A 10,318-nucleotide genomic window follows, 5' to 3' on the forward strand; every position below is an offset into this window, starting at 1 on the left:
CCAAAGAGAATATCTGCTTTTAATTAATTCAGAGACAGCTACAGGTATGCAGGACCTTTGAAAACCACCCCACTGCCTACTTCTAGACAGTCATCTTTTAAATGTTGGCAAAGGATATACATACATATATGTACATACACACACACACATATGAGCCTTTGGATTTTTGTCACATGTTTGGCATATGATGTGATGTAAAAGAAAGCATATTTGAATTTGTCTGACAGTGGCAGTTCATGCTGTAATTGGAATTGTACATTGCTGATAATTAGTATTATTAGAATGAGAAAAGGCATTCAGGGAAACTGCTTCTTCAAAACGTGTTCCTCTTCCTTGGATAACAACCCAACAAACTAACCTCAAAAAGTAGTTGTATTTATGCTACGAGTTTAAGGAAACTGAAAATTTACCAGCGTATTTATTATGCAAGTTTATATATTTTTTTTTCATTCAGCCACACACCCACATTCTTGACAGTGTGGAGCTTGAAAATACTTTTTTTTTTTTAATTCAAAAACTGCAGATAGAAGAAAAACACAGGCTACCACCTGCCTCTGCAAATCTTTCGAGTGTGCATTTGTGCTTCTGTGTATGATACAACTGACTCCCTACAAAGAACAACATTCAAACACAGWTACATTCCACCCTGCAACAGGGGATTGACTCAAAAGGCAACAAGATAATGCACGTCTACATGTACATGAAGTGCTGTCCTGAATCTGGGACCAATTATTATTACTGTTACTCTTCCTATTCAAAAAAAAAAAAGAAAAAAGAAAAAAAGGAAAAACAAAACCAAAACAGTACTCTGATTCCAAGCAAGCAAAATTTATCGGCGAGGAAAGGAAAGCAAAAGATATGCTTGGGGAAATCCAGAAATGTATGTGGTAGTTCTGCCCGAGGCTCATGTAATGAGGACAGGCCAGCCCTTCCTCCTGCCCCGCGCACCTCTGGTTCCTGGAGGGGTTAGTGCCTGGTCCCGGCCAGCCCTGCGACATCGCGCAGCAGCAAGCTGCAGTTTGCTTCATCGAGTGAGTTGTTGCACCTTCTGTCATTTCAAAACCTCTCCTACCAGAAGCCCGGTTGCCACAGCCGACCACGTGGGCCGCCACTTCCCCACTGCACAGCATCCCCGGAGCCGGTGCTGTCCCCTCGCCGCGGTCTGCGAGCGCTCCGCGATCGAGGGTGGCACCGGAGGGCTTGTCCCATGGCTCTCGGGTCTGTAACACCGCGCGGTAACTCACGCACGCCCCCGCTCACAGGCACCCCCAAGCCCAATCCACACCTCAGCTCAGAGGGGCCAGAGCGGGTTTTAACCACGTCCACCGTTGAGGCCGCGTAGCCTAATCCCTGCACCTGTTCTGGTGACACCCGAAAACGGGTTTTCACACGCTCCCCCCTCCCCCCCACCTCGGCCTATTTAAGTAACAGCAGCCATGTCTTACTGCCATTCGTTTCAAGGCTGGGAAGAAATGTCTGAGCTTGCTGCCAAGTCTTCTCCTTAAGCGGGGCTGAGCAAATTCCAGGCTCCAGATTCAGTGGGAGGGAAACCTGACCCCATGAAACATCAGAAGCTGTAGTACTTCACTAACATACCAAACAAATGCTCCTTCCGCTCCCGCTTACAGGAGATGTCAGGGCTTCTCGTGGTGCTGACGAGTGAAAGGGAGCCGGGTATAAAATACGGGTGACACTACAGCACCTATCGCCCTCTCTCTTGCCAGGGTAACGGGATCTGGCTCGCTCACCCAGCCTTTTCTTCTCCTAGTGCTAGTGATCTGCCAAAAGCAGCAAGAGGCAACAGAGACACTTATGAATCCCCAGCAACCTTCACTGGCTCGGTGCAGGGCTAACGGGGGAACGGAGGCCGACCCTTCCTCCGTCTGCCAGGCGGCTGCTCCACGCGGAGCACGTGCGGGGGCCCACTCGCCCCTGCGCTCAGCTCTGCAGCCTTCGCCACCACCTTGGGAGACACCAGCCCCGGGGCGACCAGCCCCCGTGCCAGGCAACTTCCAGCAAGTACAGCAGAGCTCTRGCTTCACGCGGGAACGCTGGAGAGAAGCCACCTACCTGCGCCCTACCACCACGGCGGCTTCCCCGGGGCTCCGCGAGGCTGGCCGGAAATGACAACGCTATTTATTTTTCTTTGACATTCCCAAACTAAGCTATAAAGCAGGAGAGCAGCAGGAAGAAGCAGGGGAGGGCATTACATATTTATTTGTTATAAATTACACTTGGGAGAGCATGAGGTACAACAAGCTATCGCCCGTCAGAGGCTTCTGCTGTGTGTCACAGTGCTACAACACACCTTATTATGGGCATTAGCTGGACACCGACAGAGGACGAGTCTGCTGCTCCTCCTCTCCACCCCCGTTTTGACTTCAGCAAAACATTCTCCTCGCATTGCTTTGGTTATCTCTTGGAGGAGGAAGTATTTTTATTTTCTTAGTGCATAGGACAGTATGATACTTTAAGACCTAACAGGAAAGTCTCTACCCAAAACAAACCTACTTCTGGTGAGAAACTTGGAGCTGTTAAATACTCAGACAAAGCACACGAGACTGAAGGGCGTGCATACCTTCCAGCYCTGCATTAGAAAGAAAACACAGTGGCAGTTCCCACGCAGCTGGGAGATGCACTAATCCAAACCTATGTGCTCTGGATCGTAATAAATGCACCGGGGGCGCAGAGGGGTGCAGACTGAGAGCAGGAATTCTTGGCACTAGACTCCAAAGACACATAATTTTGTCTGGAAGACAGCAGGACTCTGAATAACTCTTCCACAGCATTCTTGAATGGTTTCTTCGATAAAAGGTCTGCACGCCACATGAGGAAACCAGGAAACATTCCCACTAACAGGCTGTTACCAGGAGGATCCACTGCTCCTGTGAGACCAGCTCCCAGYGTGATGGTCTCCTGGTGGTGAAAGAGCTGCTGGGCAAGGCTGGGCCTYGCCATCAGAAGTGAGGGGAAAAACATGGGAATCGCTGACTTAATTTACCTCTAAGGACACTGCTGTTTAGTGGGATTTGGGATGGAAACAGGGCTGCATTTCTGCAGACAGAGGGGTGGCAACTCTTYGGGAAGAAACTTTGGTATCTGCAGCTGAAAAAATCACAGCTACGAATCAATGAGGCTAATATGAAAGCAGCATTCCCCAGGCCTACAGAGAAATGCTGCTAGCAAGTACTGCATAAAAAGCCGAAAAGCAGGAGCTTTAAGTCAGCTCCAGAAGTGTTTTAGCCTGGCAGAGAAGAAAAAGATACTTGTAATTATCAAGATATAACCTAYGAGGAGTTGACTATTATATTTTAGAAAACTGAATGCATTTAAGAAAAGCCATGCCAAGTCAGTTGCGTCAGGATCAGCACATCCCAAAACTGTCTCCTTGCTGAAAGTCTTTTGCTCACCACCCCAAGGAGAAGCAGTCWGTCCTCGCGGTGCCTCTGGACAGAGCCGGCTGCCTGCCGCAGAAATCCAGAAAGGYGGTGCCATGGCCAGCTGATATATCTGCCAGGACCTCTCGCACTTCCGCACATTTCCCCCCTCTGTTTGGGAGGAGCTCGCTTTAGCTGGAAAGATTGAAGCTACAAGTGCTCTTGCCGCCTGCATGAAGGTTAAATAGACACATAAGCACACCGTTCTGGGCATTTCTGCAAGCGCTGCTGCTATTATTTCTGAAGTCACAGACTTCTATCATAAATTTAAGTGACTGAAATGTTTGTGTTTTGTGCTACAACATTTCACAAGACAAAGACAACCTTGAAAAACGCTCTGTTTTCAGGGAGCCTAAAGAACATCAGTTGATTCAACATTAGCGCCAATAAGAAACAGCCCCGTGTTGGTGATAGAACAAGAGTATCTCCCTTTACCAAGAGTATTCCATAGAGATCATGCAAAAATCGTAGGCTCGGCCCTATTTTCACTGCACCTTACTATATCGCAAACACTCAGAGCAGCCGCTTTGAAGGGGCTAATCCACCCACTGCCGTATTTCTGGTAATGAGTCACAAAATCCCACACGAGTCTAGTATCATTTTCTTGATAAAACCAGCTGCTAAAATGAAACTGTGCAATTGGTTCCTGAAAAAAAGAAAAAGACAAAACCTAACGAGTTGTTATTAGTAGCAAGCTGGTAGAACATGAAACTGGCAGTCACCATGCGGTACTGGAACAAAGTGAATTCATGTACACAGATCCTGTGCAGACAGTGTTTTGAAATCAGGGCTCTGCAGCCTACCACCAATACTTTGTCTTGGTGTATGTTGTGACTTACACAGATGTTCACATAATTTTTTGCATATGGGCAGCAAAAGGAGCATTAATTTCCAGAATGACGTGACTGTCTGTGTAGTAAGGATAACAAGGGAAAACTTTCAACATGTATCCAATGATATAGTTAAACAAGAAGCCAAACTGTTCTCAAATGTACTCAAGGGGCTCCTTGTGAAGTCAATGGTGGACAAAGAACGCAGATCCAATGACAAAATTTAGACCAAACTTAATATTAGTCTTTCTTCCTCTCATTTACAAACTCAAATTAAATTCTATTCAAACAACTTATAATGAGTTTCAGGAGCTCAAAACATATTGGAGAGTGTTCACTCACCACCACAAAACAGTAACTAAACTTGCTCTGAAAAATGTTTGACTATTTATAGAGAAGCCAAGGGGAAAAAAAAAAGAAGATGCTTGTTAGGTTGGTTCYCCCACCCCTGCCATCCTGTGGTGGTAGCCTCTTCATTTGAGAGCAGCCAAACTCCCTCCTGCTTCTGTAAAGCAAACTAACAAGAGCATTGGGTGTGCTAAGGTCACAGGAAGGGAGTAGTTAAGCCTGTACTAAAACTCAGGACACCATTGTACCTGATGCTTTGTCCTAAAGCTACTGAACTCCTGCTTAAGTCTGCCTCTGAAGAGACAAACTAAGGTTGCTCCTGAGCTGTCCTTGGAGGACTCCAGTCCAGACCCTACTGCAGACTAGTGGCAGACATTTCATTCACTCCAAGGGATGCGGGATCAGGGCACAGGAAACGGAAGCACTTAGCATTTTGTTCGAGTGGCCAGCACCCTGCAGGATGGAGCTTTCGAACAGCATCAACAAACTATCTACACGATGAGCTGGGACAGGACACTGGCGCAAATTCTGTGACAAGTAAACCAAACGCAGAGGTTTTTTTCGGACTACTTTCACTGTAGAAAAGAAATCAAATCTGAGCTGAGAGAGAGAACTTGAGAGAACATTCTGCATGTGAAAGCCAATGCCAACAACTTCCAATTCATGCAATTTACTTTCATTTTATTTATTTCCAATTTAATATGCTGAGTGAGTTCCTGAAAAGAAACAAAACTTACATGAGAAAAAACAGGTAAAGTCATATCAGAGGTACTTTCCAACAGCATCTAAAAAGCCTATACGGCTCTCCAAAATAGAACAAACTGTAAAAGACTTTTTGAGGGAGTTTCCATGTTGTCCTCTCTATAATAGCATTGTTATCACCAGAAACCTCAAATACGCTCCCACCTTTCTTCTCAGCTGGGTGAAACAACATATTTTAAGAGCTGCCATTGGGTCAATGAACAAAAAGACTGTGAAACTGCACTGTCAGCTGGTTGTAACACGTAGCCCTCYGCTATCTAGTGCTCTAATGATCCGAACACCCACAGTGTTAGAACTCTACATTATCTCCTCATCCTGAGGTTTTCTAAAACAAAAATATATAAAAAAAGTAAGACAGCAAAAGGGAGTCACTTTGGAAAGCCGAGAAGCACCACAGAAAAACCCTGCTAACCTTATTTTGGCAAGGTGAAAGATTTGTATAACACTTTTTTCTCCTACTAAATGTATTTACTCTTAAAAATCGATTTCCTCTGTCACTGTTTATTGCTGCATGTTGCTCAGTGCTTCTCAGAAACTGCATGGAAAATCACAATGTTACACTCGTTAAATTGACCCTACACGGCCATACCATCAGTACTTGCATCATCCTAAGAGGCGAGTCTGCCAAAGTCATGCTGTGCATATCATCACTACATCCATGAGAAAATGCAAATTTGGCAAATTTTTAGCTTCTTTGCATAGTTCTCCATTGGTTTTGTACAGCCTTTTTACAAAATGCCAATTTTCTTTACTTTCCTATAGCTTATTGCCAGCATGAGATGTTTACAGCTTTTATAAAAGGCTGATTTAATAGTTAAAACATTAAAGGAGATAATTAAACAAATTTTGGAAACAGAACATAGCCTTCAAAATGATGACATAAGGCACAGGACTTTGACTGGGACAAAGAAATGTTAATACATCTTTGCAAAGGTGCAGAACCATCTCTCTCACATGTTCAGAGATGAATAGCTTTTTCTATTTTTTATATAATCTGTAAAAGCAGAAATATTTGCTTGCAAACTATGAAGGGCCTGAATCCAGTTACTGAGTACACATTTCACTCACACTGATATCGGAATGGAAGGCTGCCAGTTTAGTGTCTTGGCTGGCATTCAAACATGCTGATTACTGAGCCTCCTTGGATTCCTAGTTCACAATTTTAAAAAAAGCAAAAGAAGAAAAAAATTCCCAAACACAAAACAAAAAACTCTCCACAAACATTTCTGAAATGCTACAGGGCTTATTTCCCCGTCTCTCCTCTTCTGTAAATTCAGTCTCCAAAATGAGTATATACAAGTAGTATTCTGTGTCAAGAAAAGCGGCTAGGCTGTTTGGACTTTATCTACAAAGTTACGATACAATGAGCATTAGATTTTTCCTAGCCAAGCAATTTTCACACATGTAACAGGGGCCAGCATTCAATCAAGTCAGCCACAGAGAAAAAAATCTGTTTACACTTCTATACGTTAAGTTGAAAAAAAAGAAAAAAAAAAAAAAAAAACTTGGAATGTTCTGAAACTTATGTCACAGCCGGGTAAGAGAGGATGGAAATACTGTACATCTTACACAACCCTTTTTTTTTCTTCCTTACTATTACCTACAAAAATTTGCTCCATTTAAACACAAGCAAAGAGCTCCTTGATGTCCCCCTACACTGAAATAGTTCATCTCTGACAGCTTATTTAAAGGGGCTGGCACTATGTCCAATCCTTACTTTCACTGACATGACAGCAGATGTTGTAGATCAGGCCACTTAGACATCTCAATTGAACTTGGCAGGTGTTTTTAAATAGGTTCTACAATACATTTGAAGAGGGCAGCCTAGAACTGCAAATGCTATTTTATGGCAGCTCGATAAGCAAAGTGTACACATTTCAGTGCATTATTTTCAAAGACCGCAAATGTAAGTGACCAAAATCTGAACTATATGGCAATACGCCTATGATGTATATCTAAACCAACTAACGGCATGTGCGTTCATACAGTATTTGTACAACCAGTACATAAAAGGAGCTGATCCTGCTAATTCGAACCTCTCTGCACTGGGAGAGCGCCACAATTCACAGGAACCAGGTACAAGCATCGAGTGGTAATTGCTTGGGCTAATTATTAGAAGATTCAATTTATGCTAATCAGCCTGAGGGGAGGGGAGCAYAAAATTAACTTGACGCATTTATTTAACTTTTTACAATATTATTATTATTTAAAATTTATGATAGCGTTGTGCCCAGAGGCCTCAGTCAGGATCAGGATCCCACTGTGCTCAGCACTGCACAAACACACTGGCATCTTGAGTGCCCTCCCAGAAAGGGGGATTTTTGAGACAAAGGCTCTGTCTCTGCAAACTTTTATGCAAGTGCTTGCTTCAAAGCCTAGGAGGAAGGCCACGGAGATTAACAGCTCATTTGTCTTGCTGAAGTGAAGCAGGTGCATTAAGCTACCACRAGAGCATCATCCAACGAATGAAAAAATCAGGCACAGGGGTAAAATCCAGGTCCCAGAAATGAGAGAAGATCTATGTCACTAACTGGAATGGGAAATTGTCAGAATTTCAGCTTTTATGTTCACATGCACAATGTATAACATAATTCAATTCTTCCTTGTAGAGAATTTTGAAGAGCATTTGCCAGAGAAAAGCAGCTAATGATTCCATCTGCCTCCATTTCCAGACAAACTCCAAGCCTTAAAGGTCACCACTTGGGTGATCATAACCACTCACTGTCCTTGAGTAAGTTGGCCTTTTTGTTTATATCCGAGTATGCTTTTTCAGACATAACCTAATTAGTGTTGTACTGGTCAGACTGTACTGTTATCAGTATTTTCATATGAATTGATACATTATCATTTTTTATCTAGAACGGATTCAATTATTTTATAATAATTAATCGCAAGCAGGGAAAACAGGAGTTTTTCTGAGTTAGAGCTTTAAAATTAAACTCTTTGGAGAACTGGCTATACTGATATGAGGCATGTGGAAGAGTGAAGAAGGAATTGATAAGAAAGGGGATGATGCCTCCAGGAGTCATTAGAAGACCCTCAGAATCAGAAGGTCAGGACTAGAAAACTCCTCTTCCTCTGGCTTTTTACTGTTTTTTTTGGAAAGAGCCATCTCTATGCTCTTTGTGGTTTGCTGGGGCTAAAAGGCACCACCTAAACCTCAATGTGATCTCACTTTCAACAAGCTGGAGAGGTTGTTCAGCTCAGGGGCAGGTGACATGTTAGCAGTATGTTCCACTTCCCATTCTTCCCCGCACCACAAAAAGAGCCAAGATTTTGCCCATGCAAGCAGAGAAAAATAGAAACATCAGAAAAATATTCACTCGAGTGGGCCGTGCTAAGAATCTAATTCCAGCACAGCATTTCAGGATGAGTGAGGGCATGCAAACTCAGATGCAAGTCTGCTCCTCTACAGCTAACTTGCCCTTATCTGCCAAAACACCAAAAAGACCTTGGAACAGATTTAACCCCCAAATTTACATACTGGAGTTGCAGCAGGCAGATTAAGAACTTTTTCAATGCTGCAGGCTTCTGTTTTAAAATGTAATTTTTATTATCATCTTCTGTTCCTCTTCCATGTTCCTCTGTGGCTCTTTGTGCTGCAGTTCACTGGGGCCGTTTCAAGGTCCCATTGCGTATGTCAAGCGCTTTATATGCAACTGCATCCTTGCAGCACAAAATGAAACAGAGGCAGATGAAAGAAAAAGAAATCACCCCTTAGCCACACACGAATTCTGTGTATTTTGCATMTCTCTCCTAACACGCACTGGCAGCCCACACCAAAAAGGCTCCTATTTTGGAAAAAAGTGACATTTGAGTCACATTTGTTTTTATCATTAAACATGATGATATCAAACATCACCTTCTTTTCTGTTTCTAGCTTATAAACAGGGCACACCTTTCCACGTCCTTCAGAGTCCCGCGTGTTTCACTCAGCACTGTGACCTCCTTGGTGCCTTCATCCCATCCTGTAAGTGATGGAGATGCGCRAGGAGCCATCCCTGGCTGCACTGCATTGCCATCCAGGCAGGATGCAGCTCCGCTCCCATCTCGAATACCCCGAGGAGCGTGAGGAACAGGCCTATGAAATGCTGCTTCTGCTACCAGCAGAAAGTACTGACTTTGCTTGTTGTTATCCAGGCTCCTTGTGCACCACCACTTTTTGCTGCAAAGAGGCACCTGACCACAGCAGCTTTGGCCAYGCTCAGCCCATGCTAGTCCAAGGTGCGAGATGCCTTTGGTGATGTTATGCAGCGTGATAAACTTCTCATGGCCGGCAGGGGGAATTCAGGCCCTTTCAGCCTCCCTTTTAACTCTTGACTCCATCTTTTTTTAATTCTCAAAATAGCAACAGCAACATTGATCCTCTGACAACAGGCCTTTATCAGGCTTTAAAAAAATAATCAAACAAACCTGCTTACTTCAAAGTCACGCTCTCATAATTTTAGCTGGCATATCATGAACAAAATGGTCTAGAACTAACCTCAAACAGTCATCTGGAGAAAAACAACATATTTTCCCATGTCATCACCACTATAGCACATACTAACCACAACTATTCAGCCTGTCAATTTTCAGTTTATATTATGATAACTTTACCTAAAATCATTTTGTGGTTCAAAAACAGCAAGTGCAATGCCAAGGAAACATTTGTTGAGTTGACGAGCACGGCAGCGCTGGTGTGAGGAATATGCTTGCTGTACAACAGGAAGCGTAGTCCAAAGAGATTTCACTGGGGACAACAGACTTCTCAGAAATTCCTGAAAACACTCGTTTGGGTTGGCTTAATCCAGCAGTCTAGGCCCAGCAGGTTGTGAGAAAAGAATCAGTTTATTCCTTGGGATGTAAAGCCTTCCTCAAAAAGAYTCCAAGAAATGCTAGGAAGGGGAAAAGGAACAGATTCTTTTCTTTCCTTTTCTTTTTTTTTCCTTCCCCCCCCCC

At 43.6% G+C, this 10,318-nt stretch overlaps 1 protein-coding gene across 7 annotated transcripts in view; it reads right to left on the reverse strand.

Annotated features, from left to right (window-relative positions):
• ATXN1 (ataxin 1) overlaps window positions 1-10,318 on the reverse strand; it is a 310,686-nt gene that overhangs the window by 58,837 nt on the left and 241,531 nt on the right. Inside the window, exon 1 of one of the 7 annotated variants that reach the window (XM_085310069.1) lies at window positions 1,073-1,147. The exons of the other annotated variants lie outside the window; for them this stretch is intronic. The gene's annotated coding sequence lies outside the window, so the exon portion shown is untranslated. Of the gene's footprint in view, window positions 1-1,072; window positions 1,148-10,318 lie in introns of those variants that run through there. 7 annotated transcript variants of the gene reach the window in all.

This window comes from Rhea americana, unplaced genomic scaffold (genome assembly GCF_003343005.1).
Source record: "Rhea americana isolate MKP2758 unplaced genomic scaffold, rheAme1 scaffold_31, whole genome shotgun sequence".
Classification (NCBI taxonomy): Eukaryota; Metazoa; Chordata; class Aves; order Rheiformes; family Rheidae; genus Rhea; species Rhea americana.